The sequence below is a fragment of the Myxine glutinosa genome, chromosome 3 (assembly GCF_964187855.1).
Source record: "Myxine glutinosa chromosome 3, kmMyxGlut1.1, whole genome shotgun sequence".
NCBI classification, from domain to species: domain Eukaryota; kingdom Metazoa; phylum Chordata; class Myxini; order Myxiniformes; family Myxinidae; genus Myxine; species Myxine glutinosa.
In genome coordinates, this window is record NC_136263.1 from 36,554,963 (window position 1) to 36,580,610 (window position 25,648).

Sequence of the window (25,648 nt, forward strand, 5' to 3'; positions counted from 1 at the left end):
TCCCACAACTCCCGTCGGCCCTCCCGCTTTTCTACCCTTCATTGCTTTTATCGCTTTTTTTATTTTTATTTTTTATTTTATTGCTTTTATCGCTTCCTCAACTTCCTTCTCAGTTATCTTCTCTGCCGGTCCTAAAACTGGGTTACTCTCTATGTTGCCATCCCATTCATTCTCTGTATTCAACAGCATTTCCATATATCTTTTCCATCTTCCTTTAATTCCATCTGGGTCGACAACGATTTGTCCCACTTCATCCTTCAAGCAGCTCACCCCCATCACATCACACCTCTCTTTCGCTATCTGCTTTGCAATCCTGAATACTGCTTTCTGACCCTCTTCCGAATCCAAGCGTTCTCCGAACATTTTCCTACATGCCTCCTGCGAACTTCTTCCTCTTCTCGTCAATCCTCTTTCCAACTTCATCATCCCACCACCATGTTTCTGAGTGCCTCGGTGGTCCTTTTCTCCATCCACATACCTCACCAACGGCTCCCAACAGACTAGCTTTCATTGACATCCAACCACTTTCAAGCTCAACCACATCATCCTCGACCCTACTCAGCCTCTCTTTTAATGCCTCCCTTACTGTCACCTCTTTCAACCTCCACACCTTCATTCTCGGTTGGTACTTCACCCGCCGAGCTCTCCTCGCACCTTTTACCCTTACGTCGCAGACAACCAAGTGGTGCTGTGAAACAGCCTCCTCCCCCGGGATCACCTTTGTGTCTCGGAGGTGCCCCCTATCTCGCCTACGCACCATCAGGATTCCAGATGGGACAGGCAGCTTAAAATCCCCTCTGAAAGGTAGCGTGCTCCGAGATGCAGCACCCTGCCTGTGCAGCATCGGAACGGACATACAAAGCAAAATTTACATCCGTGTGGACTTGTACCGTGGATTTAAGAAGAGCGCAGTACCAAATTTGTTAACATTTCACCAGACACATTTTGTTACAAGACTTATTGGTAAAGGTTATCTCTGCAGAAAGGTAAAAACGAGTATACATTACCAATTTTAAGAACAAACCTAATTTTTGTCCAATTTATCATCTCCTCAACCACCCTGTCAACTTTAATGGGTGCTCATCAGTAAAATAAGAAGACTAGGAAGGCTGATAGGAGGGAGAGAAATATCTCATTTGCAATGTGAGCTAGGATGGCATAAGCATTCTCTTCTCCACCCAAGTCCAATTTCTGCAAGGAAACCCCAACTTCATTTAAGGAGTCAAAGCGTCCCTGGCGTTGACGACTCTATCCTGTTTCAACTCAGGATGGACATTTCGTTGTGGAGGTGGTGTCATTGTGGTTGAGATTTTGGCTTTTTGGGCAGAAGAAAATACATCGGTCAAACTGGTGTCGTGTAGCTACAGCACAAGGATGTGCATGGACGTATGTCATGTACGGGGTGAGGCATCGCCGAGTGTAGCATTCGCATTGCATTAGGCCGTTAACTGCCACTCCGACCTACAAGAATGCAGAGACTATCATGTAGACAAAATGTGGCAAAGCATCCTACCCGGGCCATCGTCTGGAATGCCTTGGAATCCCACGGTTCCAGGTTAGAATACCAACCTTCTTGGAAATATTTGTTCGGCCAAAAAAAGTGTCACTCTCCGCCTTAAATGCATCTATTGTCATCTTTCTCTTTGAGTCGCTCCCTTAAGGCTATATTCCACAGTAATATGAAAATACGCATTGCGTAGAGAGAGCTTCGTCGACAATGGTCAGTCGATTGAGTACACAGCCCTCGCAAACATCTGTAGGCCTAGGCCTAGCTCGGCAAGGTTGTTTGAGCTTGGGCTTAGAATTATAAATGAAGTCGGTGTAGCTGGCGGAAAACTGAAGTCGGTGTAGATGGCGGAAAACTGAAGTCGGTGTAGATGGCGGAAAACTGAAGTCGGTGTCGATGGCGGAAAACTGAAATCGGCATACCTGGCTTAAATGAAGTTGGTGTAGCTGGCGGAAAACTGAAGTCGGTGTAGCTGGCGGGAAACTGAAGCTGATGTAGCTGGTGGAAAAAAGAAGTCGGTGTAACTGGCGTAAATGATGAGCGGTTTCGAATTCAAAATCCGTTCTGTACAGTACTGTATTGTAATTTCTTGATTTTAATCACCAGGTGAAAATAATTTATCGGTCGCGCCAGACCAAAGCAAGATCACGTGAGCAAGATGTCGGATCATGGAAGGGACAAGATGGCGGGTCATGGAAGGGACATTTGAAATGACAACATGAAATTTTGTTCCCAAGGGAATGGGGAATGACAGTGAAATTTTGAATGGATTTACATATACATGCAATTGCCATAGAGGTTCGCTTACGAAGCTCTCTGTGAAAGGCAGTACAAAAACAAATTACATTGCACTCCATTTTGTAGGTGTATCAAATGACTGTGCATCTGTGTGACGTGCATACATACAAACAGTTACGTTATCACATGAGGAAATGGGAATGGTTCGTTCCGCTCAGGGCTCAGAAAGCCACACAATGTTGGTGGTCTTTCCATCTTCTACCGACTCCTCTCTGGCCTTGCCCCCCCCCCCCCCCCCCCAGCTCTCTCTGGGCTCTGTCCAGCAAATATTCCTACAGGTCGCACAAGATCTGCCTGCAACCCTCTTATGGTTAAACTGCCAAAATCAAGACTCTCTGCTCACCTTCACTCCTTCATTCCTCTTTTCTCCCGCCTCTGGAACAAACTCCCTCACTCTCTTCAATCCGACTCCACCCTCCAGGTCTTTAAAACAGCTGTTCACCACCATCTCTTATCTTCCCCCATCCAAAACATTGATCTTTTCTATCCCCGCTAATTTCACCCCAATTCCACTTTTTTGAAATACCAACTTCTGTCCTGGAAGTCCTTGGTGTCCTTGTGTTTGATACTTCTGCCACCCCCCTCCCCCCAAGCCCTCTCCCTCCCACACATCTCCCTGCTCTTAAATGTTGTGTGCCCTCAAGTGTTTGTGTGCTTCCCCTTCTCTTGTCTTCCGCTCCCTCTTTTTATATATTTTGTTTGTCTGGTTGATTTGTTTGTGAAGTAAATGTCAGCTCTTTCACGAGCCTCGATTCAGTATACAAAAAAAAAAAAAAAAAAAAAATGGTTACGCACACCCCATGGAATGGAAAACTTTGTGGTACGAACAAGGTACAGCTACATTGCTATGTTGGCAAGGATGTGGTACGGAAAACTGGTAGGATATGTCACCTATGAGGATTTATTTGCTGTGCTTTGATTGACCTATAAAGTAAGAAAATCATCGTTTGACATCTTCGCTACTCTGTTCCCTCACTTCCATACGCTTAATTTTAAATCCCATTTCTATCAATACAGCACTTTCGAAATGACATAGTCCACCCTAAAATGCTTGGTGCACATGCACAGAAACCCCAGGGAACAGCGGCGTTCAGTGCATCATAAATTAAATTGTGTTGGAGAGAAGTATGGTTGGTTAAAATGGCTCACAAAGCTTCTGAAATATGCTGGGAATACTCGGAAAAATACCAGAGCGAAAGGGCCATACCTCTACACAGCAAAAGACTTGGAGAACTTTATCATCTCACCGAACGGGAAGCTGCTCATGCTGCAAACTCCCTACAATGTGGAGCAATGCAAGACTCATCGCTACGGACCGTTGGGAAGGACATATCTGGGGCTTTTGAATGTGCAGGATAAGCATAAAATTATGATATTTACTATTAATCATGATGGGAGCAGTGGAGGGAGGGAGCTAACGGAGCTGCGAGGGCTGTTATAAATATATTGTTTGTTTTGTTTCCGGGCCACAAGATAAATTATACGAGATTTTGCATCAATTGCTAAAAGTGGAAGCATCCGTGTGCGAGTTTATATATATTGTTACAGACGTGGCTTAGATGTTAGTTTACCGAGCGGTTTTGGTATGACCACGTCTGCACAAGTTACCGATTATACTCGACGTTGACGAAGCCGCGCCACGCTGGCTCAATAAGAAAAAGAAGACACCCGGCTGGGTTATAAAATGACGACACCAGGGATACGGTTCTCAAGACCTCCGGAGGAGATTATATTCGTTACGGAAAAGGTTAGATTACAGGGGCTAGAGGTACAACATAGAAAGACAAGCACTTAGACACAATCTTATATTATTCCCCAACAGACGACAGGCAAACGGGACAACGGCTGACTCACACGGGGGTTGATGGAAAGGACAGGCGGGTAGCGATGGCTCCAGGTGCACCTGTGCTCAAAGGTTAGAATCGACCCGGTCCGGTCCAGAGATGCGGGAGGTTTCACAGCGCTCGGAGGGGACGTTCTTTCACAGGCGGGCCTTTCTCTCTCAGCGCTCGCAGGTCCTTCTTTTTCCAGCTCGGGGCGCATCTCTCCCGTTACATCCGGCGCGGGGCCGCGTATATCCGGCGGGGAGTGACACGCCCTCGGCTCGTTAGCGCCGCCCCAGATGGAATCGGCACGTTGCTTCTCATTGGGTGCGTGCGGGGGGGTTTACCAGGCTCCGCCCTTGACGAGGAGCTGACAAGGAGCCCCTTCGTGGTAACCCCGTGGAGCGCGTGGTCAATGGCGCTAATCGAGCCGGTGTGAGGACGCATCCTCCCCCGCTCCGCCGCCATCTCCTCTGTTGTTGTTGTAATTGTTGGGGAAGAAGATGGAAGGAGGTATGGGAAAGGTCCTAAACTCACTACTGATGCCATATAATCACATTCTGGTGCAACGAAGAGTCATAATTAATGGAGACGAGGCCTTAACTGACATAGACTAAGAATAACTAGGAAGATGTCCGAAAGTTGTCTACGTGTGGTGCGGTGGACCTGGGCACGACATTTAATGGGGGAATAAGGGGAAGGTCGGCTCTACTGATTGTTATTTACATGCAATGGGACTAGGGAATGGGGGATTGGGGAAAGTTGGGGAGTATTGGAGAAAATAGGGGAATATTTACAAGCGGATATGGAGGCCAAATTCCATATTCGCAACAATATATATATATATATATATTGTTACGGACCGCGGATAAGATGTTGTGTTTGCCGAGCGGATGGCCCCGCGGCCGTACAGTTACCCCGACTAACCCAATTCCCGAACGTTGGCCGGATCGCGCCACAGATATTCAATAGGGAAAAGACTAAGGCGACACGGATGTGAAGAAGAAGCAGACAAAAAGGTTGGAAATACGAATATAATTTATTTGCTATTTACAGGCTCAAAAAAACCAAGGAGAAGGAAAGATAAGAAAATAATATAGACAGAGGGACGGACCAGAAGGACACAGTGAAAATCGCTGGCTTATCTATGCAGTCTTAATTAACCCAGGGACAGAACAAACAAGGACAGACTCACGCGGGGAATGATGATAGGACTGGCGGGAGATGGATGGCTGGAGGGAGAGGAAGGTCCAAGGGTACTGCAGCACGATCGGCGCGTTTGACCGCCGCCGTTCCTTCGCGGCCCTGCTCCGGAACTGCCGTCAAGGCCCCACGCTGCTGTCGTTGCTGCTGTGGCTGCGGCTGCTCTGGGGACGTCGCTTTGCCAGGACTCGTCTGGTCCAACCACACAACTGAACAACGTGCTTGCTTCTTGCCCAACTCTCTTGCTTGGTCCAACTTTGGCGAGCAAGGCGACGAATAGCAGGCTTTGTGCTTCCCTGGACGATCTTCTTTGGACAAGAATCGCTGCTGGATGATCTCCTTTGGACAAGAATCGCTGCTGGATGATCTCCTTTGGACAAGAATCGCTGCTGGATGATCTCCTTTGGACAAGAATCGCTGCTGGATGATCTCTCTGGATGATCTTTCTGGATGATCTCTCTGGATGATCTCACGCAGTACCTTGCGCGCGCGCTTTTATAGCGCCTCCGGCGATTAAGCCGCCGGCCTTTAGGACACGCCCCTCGGTGTGCTCACCTCGGCCCTGGTTGGTCGCACGACCCTCTGGCTCCGCCCTTGATGACGACGGGCGGGCACGCCCTTCTTCCCCGACCCGAGCACATGTTCAATGGTGGTTTTGGAGGGGATGTAATTGGCAATCGAGGCTTGGCAATGATGAAAGGGGAATGTGAAAGGAATCTACTCTATTTCACTTGGTGCAATGGAGTGTCATCTTAATGGGAGACAAGGCCTTACCCTAATACACATAATAAAGATATAACTATCAACAAGGGGGAAATCTATGATTGGCTGACGTGTATGCTTTATGGACTAATTATGGGACGCCCTTTGACCTTTACACAACACTGGAGGCAGGAGGGTCCAGAATCAAGCAATATTAATAAAACACACAATGAAAAAAATACAATCCTCATATCCACAACAATATATATATATACAAACGAGGAGTTTAAGGTGGTGAGGGTGCGGGAGTTCATGATGTTGCGGCATTCAAGTGTTGCAGTGGTAAAGAATGCTCTCCCAGAGAAGAAGGGAAGGCGGAAGTGGAATGCAAGAGCAGAGGTGCACGAGATGGAGGAGCGGTTGCAACAGGAGGAGGTCATGGGGATGGTACAGCACAGGAAGCATGGCTTGGGGTGGATGAAGCATGAGCGATGGGGAAAGGCATGTGTGAAAGAGAGGAGGAAGATGGTTGAGAGGGAGGTGAGAAGAAAGGAAGAGGAGGGGCGATATGTGAAAGCAGTCAGACAGGCACAGCAAGGTGCTTGGACTAGGTGGGAAGGTGTGTGGGTGAGGACATTGAAGTGGCAAGAGATTTGGAGGATGGAGCCAATATTGTTGAATTTCCTGTTGCGGGCAACGTATGATGTGCTTCCGTCACCAGTAAACTTGAGATTGTGTGGGTTGTTGCAGGAGGAGAGATGTTATTTGTGTGGAGGTGTGGGAACGGTGCAGCATGCACTGAGTGCATGTTCAGTAGCATTGGCAGCAGGACAATACAGGTGGCGACATGATCAGGTACTGGCGGTGGTGGTGCAGATGGTGCAACAAGAGGTGCCGAGGTCGAGAGAGAGAAGAGTGGAGAAGGAGACTGATGGGGGGAGAGGTGTGGTTTGTCAAAGAGGGCCAAGTGGTGAGAGGTGGAAAGAGGAAGAGGTGGAAAGTAAGAGGGCTGTCAGATGCTTGTGATTGGCAGGTGGTGGCAGACCTAAAGCCACAATTGGTATTCCCGAGGAGATCTGTGTGACAAGGTTGCGGCCTGACATTGTCATTTGGTCAGGTGCAACAAGACAGGTCATCTTAGGGGAATTGTCTGTACCTTGGGAAGAGAACATGGAGGAGGTGCACGAGAGGAAGAGAGGAAAGTACAGTGAGCTGGAGGCAGAGTGCCGGGAGAAGGGTTGGCGAGTTTCGTGTCAGCCATTTGATGTGGGGTGTAGAGGGTATATTGGCAATTCCTTTTCTGCATTTCTTGATCGGCTTGGAGTGTGTGGGACAGAAAGCAGGAGGATGTGTGACAAGGTGGCCCAGGTTGCCTTGAAAGGCTCACTTTGGATATGGAAGAAGTTTATGGAGGCACGTCGAACGGTGTAGGTTGAAGTTATGGAATAGGTGTGTGTGTGTGTGTGTGTGTGTGTGTGTGTGTGTGTGTGTGTGTGTGTGTGAGTGAATGAATGAATGATCTGGTGTGTTTTGTTGGTGAGTGGTGAAGGGTATAAAGGTGGGTGTTTGAGTGTTCCACCATCTTTGTTTGGTGCTGTGGATCCTGGATGTGGAGGTGATGTTGTTGTTGTTGTCGTCTGCGTTCGCACTGGCTGGGGGTGGGTGTAGTGAAATTATACCGAAGGTGAACCCAGGGTGTGCTCGCTTAAAAGGGGCGTCTATAAGACCCGGGACAACCGGGGCGCACGAACACTCCAGCGGCACTTACTGTGACATAGTCCTGTAGTTTGAATGGTATGTACGCCCCTATATGCTGCGCTGATTTGTTTTACCTATTGATATCGGACATTGCCCATGTAATACTCTGATTCTAATGTCTGTTGCATGAATGTATTTTTACAGGATGTTACTTCAGATCTAAATGATATTAAACCTACCCAAGGGACAAGTCGTGTCTGAGCTTGATTTTCACGACATTTAATATCATTTAGATCGCCGAAATGACTGAACACAAGATGATCATGGTACCGGTTCTCGGAGCCGACTCTCAAGCTGAGGGGTCGGGATCGGAGTTCACCCACTGGCTCAAAACGCTGGAGAATTACTTTGCTGCTCACGAAACAGAGCCCACCGCTGCGGTGAAGCTGTCCGTGTTACAGTCGAAGGTCCATCACACCGTTTACCGGAGCATTGCTCGATTTGTGACGTACGCTACGGCTCTGGCCGAGCTGAAGCGACTATACGTAAAAACACGGAGCGCTGTGTACGGCCGGCATCAACTCTCCCAGCGGTGACAACAACCATCGGAATCGATCGATCGCTACGCGCAGGAGCTGCGTTACCTATTGGCGGACTGCGTGCAGGAGGTACGGACCCACGAGCAAGTGCAGGACGACTTGCTCCGAGATTCATTCGTCTCCGGAATTAATTCTGGAGTCTTGAGGCTCCGACTCCTGGAGGTCGCGGAGCTGACGTTTACGGAGGCACTACGGCTGGCACGCGTCTATACAGATGCCCGTGAACAATCCACCGCTTATGATCACCCACGAGTCGTGGCGGGGACTTCTCAACTCGCGCGACCGGAGAGGGGTACCGCCGAGGATATGGGGGAGGACCCGACCACCACGGCCGAGTCTCTGGGTGCTCCTGAAGCGGCCTCCGCTTCCGGCCTAACTGCTGCTGCCGCTGCCCGGCCACGGCCTGACCGGTACGCAAAATGTTATTTTTGTGGGAATCGGCAGCACCCTCGATCTGACTGCCCAGCTCGGGAAGCCATATGCCACCTGTGCTCCACCAAGGGCCATTTTGCAAAGGTCTGCAGGAAGGCCGCTCGGGGCACGCGCCCCCGCGCGACCTTGAATGGGCTCATCGCTGAGCCAACGGAGCGAGCACCGGACGGGGCGCCTCACTCGGCTTTGATGAGCCGACCTCCTTCTGGTGATGATGAGCAGACCAGCCGACCTCTGGCTGCACGCACGACCTTGGTGAGATACACCGGGCCGCCGAAACAAATGGCGCGAACGCGACCGGCCGCAGCGCGACCGACCTTGACTGGCGTTCGAACGCCTACTTCAAACAAGCGACATGCTCCTGCTTTGGAAATTCCTCTTGATGGGCGGCAAACGCAGCACGTGACTCGAGCCCCATCTGACGGCGGCTCTTACGAATTACATGCACCCACTCTGGCATATGAATCTGCAGACGGCAGTGATCCTTCTCACGTGACTCGAGCGCCATCTGGCGGCGGCTCTTACGACCTACACACACTCACTCCGGCAAATGAAACTGCTGATGAGCCAACTACGCGCTTGTCACGAGGATCCTCCCCGGGCTGCCCGAATGACCGGCAAACTGCAGCCGGCGTGGGGACGTCCTCTGACAGTGGGTATTACGATTTATATGCTCCTGCTGAGGCCCAACCTGCCGACGATGCCCGGAAGATTGCAGCCGGAGTGGGATCCACCCGCGAGGCGCGATCTTCTCGCCCGGCCGGTACAATACCTGCCGGGTCTGCCAGCCTTGCGCAGGCCATCATTCCGCTCAAGGTCGCGGGCGTTTTTGCGCAAGCTTTGATTGACACGGGGTCTACGGATAGTTTTATCGATCAACGACTAGTGCATCAACATGGGTGGCCGGTTCTCGGGACAACACGCCGGATCTTCATGGCCTCCCAAGGACTTCGGTTGAGCACAAAAGGGGCGTGCCAATTGAAACTTGTGATAAAGGGACGCACGTTCCCGGACGTGTATCTCATGGTATTACCTGCTTTATGTGCCGACGTTCTGTTAGGACTTGATTTCCTTAAGCGGCATGGACGTTTGGAAATAGACTTCGGAGGGCCGGACACGCTTGCTGTGTGCGCCCTCGCTCAAATGGACGTGGAGCCTCTCTCGCTGTTCCCCAACCTGACCACTGATTGTACCCCTGTAGCCGTCAAATCGCGGCGCTACTCTCGCGCAGACGCGCAATTCATTGCGGAAGAAACGGCCCAGCTCTTAAAGGACGGTATTATAGAACCCAGTAGGTCACCGTGGCGGGCCCAGGTCTTAGTGGTGCGAAGTGAGGCCCACCGCCGGCGCATGGTAATCGACTACTCACAGACGATTAAGCGTTTTACACAGCTGGATGCCTACCCCTTACCGGGGATGGACGCCCTGGTACGCCAGGTGGCCCTGTATTCCGTTTATAGCACTCTCGATCTGCGTAGTGCGTATCATCAGGTCCCCATCTCTAGGGCTGATCGCGTCTTTACAGCCTTTGAATCGGGTCAGCGGTTGTACCAGTTCACTCGACTCCCCTTTGGGGTAACTAACGGAGTCCCTTGTTTTCAGAGGGCTATGGATGACCTCGTTGCGAAGGAGAACTTGACCGATGTCTTTGTCTATCTGGACAATCTTACTGTTTGTGGGTATGACCAGGAGCATCACGACGCTAATCTGAAGCGCTTCCTCAAGATCGCGCGGAAATATCGCCTAACCATGAATGCGGCTAAGTGTCGTTACTCTCTACGCACGGTAGATCTTTTGGGGTACACCGTGACCCATGGCTCTGTCTCTCCGGATAAGGAGCGTCTGCGACCTTTGCTCGATATGGCTCCGCCTAGCGATCGGGCCTCGCTGAAACGCGCTCTTGGGCTGTTCGCCCACTATTCAAAGTGGGTGCAAAATTTCTCCGCGAAGCTCCGCCCCCTCATGGCCTGCGACACGTTCCCCATGGGCCCGGCCGCCATGGCGGCCTTCGAAGGCCTTAAAGCCGACATCGCTGGCGCCGCTGTCGCGACGATTGACGAGAGTGCCTCTTTCGTTTTGGAGAGTGATGCCTCGGATCATGCGATAGCGGCGACTCTCTCCCAAGGGGGACGCCCCGTGGCTTTCTTTTCACGGACTCTCACCTCCGCCGAGCGGAGGCATTCGTCTGTCGAAAAGGAAGCGTACACGATCGTCTAATCAATTCGGCGATGGCGGCCGTACCTGCTTGGGCGGTGTTTCCAAATCGTCACGGACCAACAAAGCGTTGCATTTATGTACGACACCTTACATGCTCAGCGCATTAAGAATGAGAAAATCACCCGTTGGCATATCGAACTCGCCGACTTCTGCTACACCATCAAATACCGCCCGGGGAAGGATAACCTGGTTGCCGACGCCTTATCGAGGCCGGCCACTTGCGCGGGGGTTGTCACTTTGGAGGGGCTGCGCACTTTGCACGGCACTATGTGTCATCCCGGGGTAGCGCGTTTCGCGCATTTTGTGCGCGAGGGGAATCTGCCGTACTCGATTGAGGACATCCGCCGCATCTGCCGTGATTGCACGATCTGTGCGGAGCTCAAACCGCGTTTTTACAACCCTCCTATGGGGACGCTCGTTAGGGCTACTAGACCGTGGGAGCGCTTGGCGATGGACTTCAAAAGGGCCACTACCGTTGTCGAGTAACTCTCGTTATCTGCTCACTATCGTCGATGAGTATTCACGATTCCCCTTTGCTTATACGTGCGGGGATATGTCGGCTGCCACGGTTATTCGGTGCCTGCAGAATTTGTTTTCTATGTTCGGGTATCCGGCCTACGTGCATACCGATCGGGGTGCGGTGTTCCTGTCTCAGGAGGTGAGGGGCTACTTGCTCCAGCATAATGTCGCTTCGAGCTACACCACCCCGTACCGGCCCCAAGCGAATGGGCAGATCGAACGCTTTAATGGGATTATATGGAGGGCCGTCATGCTAAGCCTCCGGACCCTCGGCCGAGGCCTCGATAAATGGGCGTGGTCGCTACCTGCCGCTCTAAACTCGATCCGGGCGCTCCTATGTACTGCCACCAACCAGACTCCTCACGAGAGACTGTTCCACCACCCTAGAAGCTCGGGTAGTATCCAGTCTTTGCCCAGCTGGCTCGCTGAGCCGGGGCCCGCCTATCTCAAACGAGCGGTTCGCGCTAGCAAGTACGACCCCCTTGTTGATAAGGTACGGGTCCTCCAGGCTAATCCCGAGCATGCTCGCGTGTTAACGGCGGACGGCCGCGAGTCTACTGTCTCCGTACGCCATCTCGCCCCATGTGGGGACGACGACCGGGATATCGACGAACCCATCTACGAGTCTATGGACTCTACCGAAGCTTCCTCTATGGAACTACTACCGTCACTTCCGTCGTCACCCACTCCCTTGCCCGAAGGCGCTGGGGCGCCCCCTCCGACACCCACCTCCGGCAGCTATTCCGACGCGGGGGACTCCGGGCTTGGGGACGCCGTACCCGGTAGTTTCCGAACACGAACTGGCAGGGTAGTTCGCCACCCCGACCGCTACCGGTGGACCGACTGACGTGGATTGACGTGGACCCATTCGATTATCGCTGACGCTTGCTTGCAACCTGCCGAGCGGCAGTATAGTTTCTAACGGCGGGGAGAATGTAGTGAAATTATACCGAAGGTGAACCCAGGGTGTGCTCGCTTAAAAGGGGCGTCTATAAGACCCGGGACAACCGGGCGCACGAACACTCCAGCGGCACTTACTGTGACATAGTCCTGTAGTTTGAATGTATGTATGCCCCTATATGCTGCGCTGATTTGTTTTACCTATTGATATCGGACATTGCCCATGTAATACTCTGATTCTAATGTCTGTTGCATGAATGTATTTTTACAGATGTTACTTCAGATCTAAATGATATTAAACCAACCCAAGGGACAAGTCGTGTCTGAGCTTGATTTTCACGACAGTGGGGGTATGTACGCATCCAGGTGTAGTTGCTGCATGTGGATGTGTATGTGCCCCTGCTGGCCCACCTTAGCTGACCATATCGAGGTTGAAGGGCCGAAACGGGATGATGCTGAGGACCTCGACTGAGGACCCGGTCAGTGCAGCACACTTGTGACGAGGTGTGTTTTGAACATATATATATATTATATATATATTATATATATATATATATATATATATATATATATATATATATATATATATATATATATATATATATATTCAGTGCGGCCACTAATTGTATTATCAGGAAATTACTAGTAAATGAAAAACACCTATTAGTCTCATCCACGGATATTTTCTCGTATTCCTATATTTGCACGAGTCTGATTTTCATTCAGGGACACAACAATTATGGTTAACCATCTTGAGGTTGCCACTCTTCCGTCTAAATGCTGAAAATGATGTTTAAAAAGACGAATTTAATCATTTCGCACCGAACCGAGCCACTGTAAGATACGGTACACACAGCTCATGCGGAAAAGGCCTCATTTAGCATTCATACGACATTTTAAATCTTGTATTGAGCATATCATTCAGCAGAAGTAAAGTGGGCTTCACAGACGATTGAAAAATCAATCCCTTTGGAAGTTAGCAATCCTGTTCATCTGTTTCCATTAAAGTCCTTTTTTGGAGAACCGACACACAGTTTTTTGCGTTTTCTTTATGTTGTTACGGATCTCAGAGACGGCACTCCCCTTAGCAAGGGGAGGTTAATCCCCTTGGCCTGTTAAGCTGGCCGTCTCTGGTCCTGGTACTTATAACGCTCTTTTGCGGGGTGGGATTGATCAGGGTTATTGGTCAAGGTGTTCTCCCGAATACCTTTACCAATCCCTCCGCAAAACAGGAGACAAGTACCGCTCGAACCACGGACAAGATGGTATTTGCCGAGCGGTTTAGCAATCCGCAGCCCGAGCCGTTAGCAATTGACTAACCTGATTCCGAGCGTTGGCCAAATCGTGCCACAGGTATTCAATCAGGAAAAGACTAAAGCGATCGGGGAAGAATGAAACCAAAAGGTAAGAAATAAGAGGTATTTATTAATTATTTACAAACCCAAAGAAACCAAAGAAGAAACGAAAGCAATATACAGAAGAAGAAGAAGACACAGGGCAAACCTTAATACAATCTTTATTATTCCCCAGGACAACAAACAGGACAGACAACAGACTTACACGACAAGGAAAGCAGGCAGGAATCACTGACGAAGGAGAAGGGTCCGTGCAGGTGAGAGGGTCGGACGGTCCGGGCCGGTGCGCAGCGTCGAAGGTGGCTCCAGTCCACGCTACGGGCTCGAGGCGAACAGCCAGCGGCAGCTACACGTATTCGTTTTCACCACACACGGTCAATGTCAATTGACTATTGTATTGTGGTCGCCGTCACAGACCCATTCTTCTGCCTCACGATCCAGCAGTATTCTCCCCTGGTACCTCCCTCATCTGCCGGATCATGTCTCTCTCTCGTGCCTTCTCACCGACTCTTTTTGAAGCAGTCCCCTCGCAGCCGCTTTTATTGCTCGTGTTCGAATCAAGCCGCCGGCTCTGATGACACGCCTACCAGTTGGCTCACCGTGGTGCTGGCTGGCCGGTAAGGGCTTGCTGACTCCACCTTCGATGACGAGCCGATGTGCCACACCTTGTTCTGGTGGCTCCTCCCACTTCTTTCTCGGCTTGACCGCATGGCTACTGGCGGCTGGGGCGAGCGCTGAGGCGGCTGCGGCTGGCAGAGGCGCGTACCACAATTGGTTGGAGAGGGACGTCGCAAAATGAACGTAATAGGGCCCTATCTTAATTGATTAATGCAACGCAGATTCAACTACTGGGAACAGATCCTTAACTGAAACACATAATAATGAAATAACTACGAAGAGGTCCTATGGTTCGCTACGTGTTGTTCATGGACTAACTAGGGTGCGATCTTTAACAAACCAATTGATGGGGATATTTACAGGGGAACATTTATAAGGGACACATTTACTAAAATTTACGAGTGAAGGTTCTAAAAACCATAACACAGCACCCGTTTTTCCTCTAGGGTCGTTTTGACCCGAACTAACTTTACTTAATGTGACACTCAGGTGTAGTAGCCCTCTACTATTAACCTTACCCTGAGTGCGACAGTTTTAAAAACAATTAAGTATGTCCCCCTGCTGCGTTGCACCCTACCTAACAGACTCACACCCACAGGATAACCGAATTGCGGAATTATTCTCAAACTATACATAAAGCGGTGGGGAGCATTATTTATAAGACACTAATTTGTATTTACACTGCAACACAGGACCTGTCATTTTGGGAGACAAAAAGAAAAGATCTGAAAAAGAGGACACTGCACCGCACCGATACACCATACTCAAGTGCCCCGGGGATGCACAATTGATATTGCAGTGCTCCCCCGAGCACAAGAGCATCACAAAGCACCAAAGCACCATCAGCACCAATAAGCACCAGAAAAACACCAAAGCACCATCCAGTGCTCATTGCACACATTTCAAATAAGAAAGCAAACAAACTGTTGACCGGTTCTTCTGGTTTCTGCTCCCCCTCTGCTGTCCGATGTTTCTCCTGATGTTGTCCTTCCTTGTGGCTTGCTGCCTATTTGACAATAATAAAAAGGCACAAAACCGTCCATTTTGATTTAGGGCCCACAGGGGCCAACTATGGGTGGTCCACCTGTAGGGCAAAAGGGGCCACCTCACCGTGGTCCGCAAGCCAACTCTTCTCTGGCCATCATGGCCGGTCCCAGCAGAGGGGCCAGGCCCCAACACGTGGGGTCCATAAGGGTGTGGTGATTAGCCACAGAAGCGTGTGGTCCATATGGTGGTGCTAGGCCGCAAGTCGTGTGGTCCATAAGGTGGTGTATCAATCCCGGCAGGCTGTGCAGTAGCAGCTACCTGCATACAAATGCGGCTACCCTGCACACTCCACCACCCCCCCCCCCCCCCCCCCGGACCCAAAAGAACAATCCGTGAGTGGGGAAGGAAAGAACAAAGCAAGCACCGGAGCAAGGTCACAAGGGTACACATCAAAACAAGGTAATGCAGAGATGAGGTGCGCATGGGAGCGAGCGAGAAAGCTCGTCCCTACCGTACGTCACCCCCCCCCCCCCCTGTCACCTACTCTACCCTTGCCCTTACCCGTATTCACACAACTCAACACATTTACAAATTCGTCACTACTGTCTCGTCTTCCCATATCTCCCCTAATACCAAATTCGTTACAATCCCTCTGAAACCAAATTTGCCATCAATCAATTCATCATCAATCCCTCATAAGGAGGAAGAGATGAATAAACAAGCACAATGTCACCCCCACGTCATGATGCGTCTCACCATTCCAAAACATTTGCACAACAAAAACAAAACAACCATGGTGTGGAGTCATATCATCACCTCAGGTGAATGGCTGCAGATGGTGCGAAGGGATTTCCATCCTAACTACCCTCTAAATGACTTTAACACTTTTACTCTACCCGGGGTCTTTCCCTGCCAAACCATTGGCCATCTTACACTATGTGGTTCTCAGAACCGAACTCCCATTGACCAAACTGTGGTGCTCATCAATTTGGGGTCTCACTCCCCCGATTCAACTCCCTGTGCCTTCGCACAATTTCCGGGCTGGGTCGTGTGGCTCACCAGCAGGTCTACTCACCTGCACACCTCCGCCACTGTAGTTGCCTCCGAGCTTACCTGCTCCTTACCCTAACCTATCTACCTGGGGAAGGCCCTCTGGCGCTCTCCCCACTCGGTGCCCTCTCTGGCACTGGGCTACCCGGGTCCGTCCTCCGGATCCTCGGGCCCCACTGAACAACTCTACCGGCTCCCAGAGCCCACCTGCGGCCTCACCTGGCCGACATCCTGACAGTGGCGGAGTGCCCATTTAACCATACACACACTAACAGGCCACATGCCCAGCCATTTCCACTTCACTAATGCACCCATCCAACCACCATTCTACCACACGCACCATAGATGCCAATATCCACCACAATTTACCTATACCCTCTATCTACTCTTAAACTACCCTCCCGGGTATTCGTGAAAGGGGTCCATCTTCCCCCATCCACTCCTTTCGCACCAACCACTCCACTCCACATATTCCACACTACTCACTCCACACCATCCATTCCATACTCCATATATTCCATACCAGCTATTCCATTCAACCATTCCCCATACACCTGTATTTCACCTGCACACCTGTGCCCACACACCTGGTGTCACCTGTACACCTGGTGGCATGTGCACCCGTCTTTCCTCCAGGCTCATTCGCTCAATACAACTCACAATCGCACTTTTCACCATACGCTGCTCAATCACCTCTTTCACACACACTGCATCGTCCACGAGCATTGCCTCTCAATTCCTCATTTCAATATGCTCACCAGCAAGAACCTCCATACGCAATGCCTCATTCAATAAATCACACCACAAACACACTGCATCATCTGATCTACCTACCCCCCTTCTAAAACTCGTGCTTCCCAGTCGCCCTTTATACTATTGCACATCCCACGTCGTTATCATCCAACTACTCTACTCTATGTCCCCACTACCTGTACAATGTCACTACTTAAATCTCAGTCACCTATGGTCATCTCTAGGTCCCTATACATTTATCCGAACCCGCCCTCGGCGAGCTTACACTGCCAAACCCCATAAGTCTATAACTCATGTGCCCGGGGGATGTGAGGGATGGTGGATTTACCCTCCCTCTACATCGGGCATCTCCCATTATTAATTTTGCCCATCCAATTTTTTTTGCCAATCAAATTGCCCATCAAATTTACCAATCCAATTTCCCAATCATCAATTTCCTACCTCTATTCGTCCATTATTCTGAGCCTCGGTGCGTCATTACATCATTAAAACTTGGCTTCGCAAAGCCGAGCAATGAATTCGGGTGGTTTGGTTGCCTACAGGTTGGGTCCGTCCGGCATTCGGTTCAAGGGAGGAGGTTTGGTTGGGCCAAGGTTCAAAGCACCATCCTGGCACGGGGCCTTTCGTTCCCATGCGCGGTGGGCCAACCTTGCCCGGGTAGAACGCCGCAACCACAAGGGGGCGCCGTTCCGATCCCTCCTACCTTCCCTCGAACCGGGCCGGTCGCCTTGCCCGGCAAAGCCCGGACTCGACCGTGTGGGGCGGGGCCCGGCCGGGATCGTGCGCGGCGCTCCGAACAGGAGCCACGCGGCACCGATCCCCGCCGGCTCCCGCAATACACACAGCCCGGCATGGACCGAGAGCTCGCGTCGGCTAAACGTCGGGCTAACCGCTGCTCCGTTTAACGTCGATGCCTTACTCGCATGCTCACACGCATACGCGACCCCTTTCACACTCACACATCCAGGTGTCTCAGCGCCTCTCGTACATCCCACGCATTCTACCACTGTTCTCGCTCGTGCGTTCTCTTTCGCTCCATACTCCGGTCTACTCATAACGCTCACCACACACTCTCGCGCACATTCTTGCGCATCGATTCCACCATTCGCACACCCTGTTACACACCACTCCCCTCGCGCACCTTCTTGCGCACACTCTCCCGGTACGTACTCCGTACCACTCACCACAGGTGTGCATCCCAGCACATACCCACTCAAGCGCTCCGGTGTGCTCTCCCGCACCCGCGCCACCACCAGGTCACTCTCCGTGTCGCACTCCGTACACTCGGTTTTGCACGTACCCTCCGACGTGCATTCGCTCGGGCACCCGGTATCACTCCCATACTTTGTAACACACTCACCCTCCGACGCACACTTTTTCCTCACAAGCGCGCCATTTCCACTCACACCACTCACAAGGGACCCTCCACCAACGCCCGGGTGCTTTCTCGATCCCAAACGCGCGAAAATTCTTTTTGCGCTAAACACCTTCCCGCAAAACCTCTTAGCACCATACACAGCCCGTCTCACCTTCGGGGTTCTTCCTCTTCGCTCCAACACCTGCAAACTTTCCATTTGGTTAATAAGCACAGCATCATGATGTGGATACAGACTTTGCACATTATCCATCTCTCCCTTCGCTAACGCCTCAATGCTTGCCGTCTCTCCAGACCCAATTTCCACCACTATTGGTTCGATTGATTCGACTTGAATTTCTTTTTTCTTTCCCTCGACGACCGCTGGTCCGAATAAAATTTCCTTTTCTACCTCGGCGGTTGCTGGCTTCCCCATACCCCGGGTCGCGATCTCTACCCCGGTCCAGTTACCTGCGCCTTGCTCCAACTCGCTCAATCCACGCTCCTCGAGTCGCGTTACCTCATCGCGTACCCATGTGCCTCTCCCGCTCAACATGCGATCCATGCTCTCCCCACATCTTTGTATGCTCTCACCCATTCTGTCCCGAAATTGACCTATTCACTCCAATTTGCTGTCTAATCGCTCCCCCATTCTATCTTCCAATCCTCCAATTTGGTTTCCCATCTCGTTTCTCAATTGCTCACTGGTACCCCTTGCTTCGTCGCTCATTGCTCCAATTTGGCCTCCCATTGCTCCAATTTGGCCTCCCATTGCTCAAATTTGGCCTTCCAATTGCTCAATTTGGCTTCCCATACTCATTTGTAGGGCTGCCTGCAGCTACGCAAAGAGGTCCTGCATATTCATTCCTCCCAATGGCGTAGCGAGCGCAGCCCCTGCCGCCGTGTGCGAGGCGCCATCTTGTGCGCCTCCAACCTCGTGCGAGGCACCGCCATCTTGTGCGCCTGCACCCCCGCTACCGCACCCTCATTGCTCTCCTCCTCCCTGGGGTCCTGGGTTGCCTCCAACCCAGACTGGGCAAACAAGTGGAACATGTCTTTCAATCCTGACAAATCTCACACTCTTACGATGTCTCTCCGAAAAGACCGACTGGACAACCCTCCCATCCACTTTCTGAATAATCCTCTCCAAGAAGTTCTGTCACTCAAGCTTTTGGGTCTCACTATCTGCCATGATCTTTCCTGGGAAAACCACATTTCAAATCTGGCCTCCAAAGCCAGTCGCCGACTGGGCATCCTCCGTCGTGCGAAGTCCTTCCTTGGCACACCTGAGCTCCTCACCACATACAAGGCTTTCATCCGCAGCTCAATGGAATACTGCTCTCCCCTCTGTGCTGGTGCTCCTGCCTCACACCTAGCTCGTCTTCACGCTGTTGAAACCAAAGCATTCAGAATCATTGGAATCTCCCGCGATGAAGCTAACTCCAAGGGCCTCTCACTCACTCACCGCAGGCAGGTTGGTGGTCTTTCCGTCTTCTACCGACTCCTCTCTGGCCTTGCCCCCCCAGCTCTCTCTGGGCTCTGTCCCGCAAATATTCCTACAGGTCGCACAAGATCTGCCTGCAACCCTCTTATGGTCAAACTGCCAAAATCAAGACTCTCTGCTCACCTTCACTCCTTCATTCCTCTTTTCTCCCGCCTCTGGAACAAACTCCCTCACTCTCTTCAATCCCACTCCACCCTCCAGGTCTTTAAAACAACTGTTCACCACCATCTCTTATCTTCCCCCATCCAAAACCTTGATCTTTTCTACCCCCGCTAATTTCATCCCAATTCCATTTTTTTGAAATACCAACTTCTGTCCTGGAAGTCCTTGGTGTCCTTGTGTTTTATACTTCTCCCCCCCCCCCCCCCCACCTTCCCACGCCTCCTCCCCCCAAGCCCTCTCCCTTCCACACATTTCCCTGCTCTCAAATGTTGTGTTTGTGTGCTTCCCCTTCTCTCCCCATCTTGTCTTCCGCTCCCTCTTTTTATATATTTTGTTTGTCTGGTTGATTTGTTTGTGAAGTAAATGTTAGCTCTTTCACGAGCCTCGATTCAGTATACAAAAACAAACAAACAAAAAAAACCTCTCTTCTACCTCCCCTACCGGCATCCGATCGCCTTGACCATCCATGGCACGACTTTAATTTGCGATATTAATAAAAATTTCGGCCGCTCCAAATTTTGACCAAATCCTTAGATGTTCTTTTAAAAATTTGGTTCGGGTCCAAATCCCAACTCCTCGACACCAATTGTTACGGCCAATAGCACAATTGGTGTCCAAAATTTGGTCTAACCGAATTTAGTCCCAGGTTCCAGATCCCAACTCCTGACTACCAATTGTTATGGATCTCAGAGACGGCACTCCCCTTAGCAAGGGGGGGTTAATCCCCTTGGCCTGTTAAGCTGGCCGTCTCTGGTCCTGGTACTTATAACGCTCTTTTGCGGGGTGGGATTGATCAGGGTTATTGGTCAAGGTGTTCTCCTGAATACCTTTACCAATCCCTCCGCAAAACAGGGAGACAAGTACCGCTCGAAGCACGGACAAGATGGTATTTGCCGAGCGGTTTAGCAATATGCAGCCAGAGCCGTTAGCAATTGACTAACCCGATTCCGAGCGTTGGCCAAATCGTGCCACAGGTATTCAATCAGGGAAAATACTAAAGCGATCGGGGAAGAATGAAACCAAAAGGCATGAAATAACAGGTATTTATTAATTATTTACAAACCCAAAGAAACCAAAGAAGAAACGAAAGCAATACACAGAAGAAGAAGAAGACACAGGGCAAACCTTAAAACAATCTTATATTATTCCCCAGGACAACAAACAGGACAGACAACAGACTTACACGACAAGGGAATAGCAGGCAGGAATCACTGGACGAAGGAGAAGGGTCCGTGCAGGTGAGAGGGTCGGATGGTCCGGGCCGGTGCGCAGCGTCGAAGGTGGCTCCAGTCCACGCTACGGGCTCGAGGCGAACAGCTAGCGGCAGCTCCACGTATTCGTTTTCACACACACGGTCGGACAATGTCAATTGACTATTGTATTGTGGTCGCCGTCACGGACCCACTCTTCTGCCTCACGATCCAGGGGTATTCTCCCCTGGTACCTCCCTCATCTGCCGGATCACGTCTCTCTCTCGTGCCTTCTCACCGACTCTTTTTGAAGCAGTCCCTCGCAGCCGCATTTATTGCTCGTGTTCGAATCAAGCCGCCGGCTCTGATGACACGCCTACCAGTTGGCTCACCGCGGTGCTGGTTGGCCGGTAAGGGCTTGCTGACTCCACCTCCGATGACGAGCCGACGTGCCACACCTTGTTCTGGTGGCTCCCCCCCCCCTTCTTTCTCGGCTTGACCGCATGGCTAATGGCGGCTGGGGCGAGCGCTGAGGCGGCTGCGGCTGGCAGAGGCGCGTACCACAATTGGTTGGAGAGGGACGTCGCAAAATGAACGGAATAGGGCCTATCTTATTTGATTAATGCAACGCAGATTCAACTACTGGGAACAGATCCTTAACTGAAACACATAATAATGAAATAACTACGAAGAGGTCCTATGGTTCGCTGCGTGTTGTTCATGGACTAACTAGGGTGCGATCTTTAACAAACCAATTGATGGGGATATTTACAGGGGAACATTTATAAGGGACACATTTACTAAAATTTACGAGTGAAGGTTCTAAAAACCGTAACAATATACTTAGTCGAGGCTCGTATAAGAGTTAAGATGGGAATATAAGATCTAATAGTGTCATCAATGTGGAGTTAATTACAACTACTATGTGCTTCAACTTGATGGAGAAAACTGTCAGGAAATTAAAACTCAACCCAATGGGTTCTTTGATTTGTGTCTTCAAGATCATTGTTACTGGTGTCAGGGCTCACAGAGGAAAGACAATGTTGACTTGAGTTGATGGTTTTGATTTTTTTTTTTTTTTACTGCAGGGATCATCTTTACATTTCCTACAGATCAGAGAGACTTGTGGTGCATGGGATTTGGTACAGTTCTTAAAACTGCCCCTGAGTAAAAATTAAACCGGAGGCAATTCACGAGATTAGGGCGAGTTAAGAATGTTACATGAACTGTGACAAAGAATGCAATGATCGATCAGAACAAGTGAGGCTTTTCAAGGAGGAATAGAGTACTCAGGTGGGAGGCAAGACTATAGAAAACATTTTTGTTAGACAGACTGTCCATCGATCAGGAATATTGCACATATATTCGTAGAAGGAAGACGTCTGCCGCCGTCAGTGCACAAAGTTAGAATGAACAGGAGGTTTGAGGAAATGTGAAGAGAGGGATTTGAGTGAGCATGATTAGGAGACAAAGAACATACAGTATACCTTCAGAAAATATTCACACCCCTTGACTTGTTCCACATGTTGTTCTGTTACAGCCTAAATCTAAGATGGATTAAATTGAGGTATTTTTCTCACTGATCTACAGATAATACCCCATAATGTCAAAGTGGAATTTATCTTTTACAAAATTTTACGATATAATTATAAATGAAACACAGAAATATCTAATTTACATAAGTATTCAGCCCCCTGAGTCAATACTTCGTGAAAGCACCTTTGACATCGATTACATCTTCGAGTCTTCTTGGGTATGTCTGTATCAGCTTCGCACATCTGGATTTGGGGAGTTTCTCCCATTCTTCCTTGCAGATTTGCTGAAGCTCTGTCAAGTTGGATGGGGAGCGTTGGTGAACAGCACTCTTCAAGTCTTTCTACAAATTTTCAATGGGATTAAAGTCTGGGCTTTAGCTTGACCACTCAAGGACTTTTACATTCTTGTTCTGAAACCATTCCAGTGTTGCTTTGGCTGTATGCTTGGCATCATTGTTCTGTTTTACAGGGGAACATGGGGATATTTACAGGCTCGGTTTCCGCCAGATGTAGCGCTTTGCATTCAGACCAAATAATTCATGTTGGAACATAAATCTTCGGCGCAGTCTTTTTTTATGTCGAAGGTTCCAGTAGCAGACTATATAGTCCTCATCAAGGCCAGGCCATAATTGAAAGAGCTGCATTGATAAAAAAGTGAAGAAAGGGAGAATAGTCTCAGAGTTTTTGAGGAAGTAAAAAAAATCTGCTTTTTATTTTTTGTCCAAGGTCTTTTGCACTCCAAAGCAGGTTTTCCTCAAGGATTTCCCTGTATTGGGCTCCATTCATTGTTCTCTCTAACCTCACAAGTCTCCCAGTCCCTGCTGCTGAAAAGCATTACTATAGCATGATGCTGACACAACCATGCTTCACAGTTGGGATGGTGGTAGATGGGTGATGAACTGTGCTCGGTTTCCGCCAGATGTAGCGCTTTGCATTCAGACCAAATAATTCAATTTTTTGTCTCATCCGACCACATAATGTTTTGCCTCATGCTCTCAGTCTTTAATGTGCCTTTTTGCAAACTACAGTCGTACTGCGATGTGCCTTTTTCTCAGGAGTGGCTTCCATCTGACCACTCTCCCATAAAGCCTACATTTGTAAAGGACTGCAGAGACTGTTGACCTTCTGGCAGGTTCTCCCATCTCAGCCAAGGAACTCTGCCGTTCTGTCAGAGTGCTCATTGGGTTCTTGGTCACCTCCCTGACCAAGGTCCTTCTTGTCCAGTTGCTCAGTTTGGTCGGATGACCAGCTCTAGGAAAAGTCTGTGTAGTTCCATATTCTTTCCATTTCCTAATGATGGAGCTCACGGTGCTCTTGGGAACTTTCAACACTCTAGAAATTGTTTTATACCCTTCCCCAGATCTATACCTCCTCACAATTCTATCTCAGAGTTTTACAGACAGTTCCTTGGACCTCATGGTAGAGTTTCTGCTCTGACATGCACCGTCAACTGTGGGACCTCGTATAGAAAGGTGTGTTTCTTTATAAACCATGTCCAATAAATTGAATTAGCCATAGGTGGACTCCAATCAAGTTGTGGAGATATCACAAGGATGATCAAAGGATATTGGATGCACCTGAGCTTAATTTGGTGTGTCATAGCAAAGGGGTTGAATACTAATTGACTCAAGACATTTCAGCTTTTCATTTTTAATTATTTTGTAAAAGATTTAAAAAAAAAAGTCTACTTTGACATTTTGGAGTATTGTGTAGATCAGTGAGAAAAAAAAATCTCAATTTAATCCATTTTCAATTCAGGCTGTAACACAACAAAACGTGAAAAAGTCAAATGGGTTTGAATACTTTCTGAAGACACTGTCCTGTCACTTGGAAGAAGAGCCATGAATGGACATGAGGTTCAGATATTGAGGATAGCAGGCAAGTAGGTGAGGTGAGAAACAGAAGGTGAGGCAAGCCGTCGGTGATGCGTGATATTTCTACAATGTGAAGAGCAATCTGTTGATGAGAAGCTGTTAATAGCTGTAATACATGATATACCATTATTGTTCCTTCGTTATAATGGAGTGAGATGTGCATGGAAGAAGTTTCGGGAGCTGAGTGGCGTGCTGATGAGGAGGGGGGTGTCGTTGAGGCTGAAGGGAAGGGTGTATGCTGCATGTGTGAGAAGTGTTGTGGTTTGTGGGAGCGAGACATGGGTGGTGAGCGTGGAGCGGCGGCGAGGGTTGGAGGGGGTGGGGGTGCGAGTGGTTCGATGGATGTGCGGGGTGTCGTTGAGAGAGAGGAGGACAGGTGGTGAATTGCGAAAGATGGTGGGGGTGGAGCCTGTGATTGATGCTGTGGAGGGGGGCAGGTTGGGATGGTTTGGTTGTGTGTTGAGGAAGGATGAAAGTGACTGGTTGAGAAGAGTGATGGAAGTGGGTGTGGAGGGTGGGGGGGACCGAGGGGGACTTGGATGGGGATGGTGGAAGAGGAGATGCGGGCAAGGGGGTTAACAAGGAGAGATGCAGAGGATAGGGCAGGGTGGGGGGGATTGTCATGGGGACCGCAAGGCTAACCCCCACTCTAGCAGGGAAAATGGCCTTAAAAATGCATGTTGTTTGTTGTTGTTCCTTCGTTATAATGAAGTGAACATAAATAAATAAAATCACAATCATTATAATCACAAACTAACCTGAAATGCAGGTACTATTTCAGTCCCGCCACATACAACCATATATGTTCAGCTTTCAGGATGGTATCGTGACTTTGTGCAGGCCCTTCCCCCCAAAAATCAATAAAACA

The 25,648-nt window shown here is 49.8% G+C and overlaps 1 protein-coding gene across 2 annotated transcripts in view; it reads right to left on the reverse strand.

The window, feature by feature from the left end:
- Positions 1-25,648, reverse strand: part of LOC137423689 (proton-coupled amino acid transporter 1) — a 168,232-nt gene that overhangs the window by 26,348 nt on the left and 116,236 nt on the right. The gene's annotated exons all lie outside the window — the stretch shown is intronic.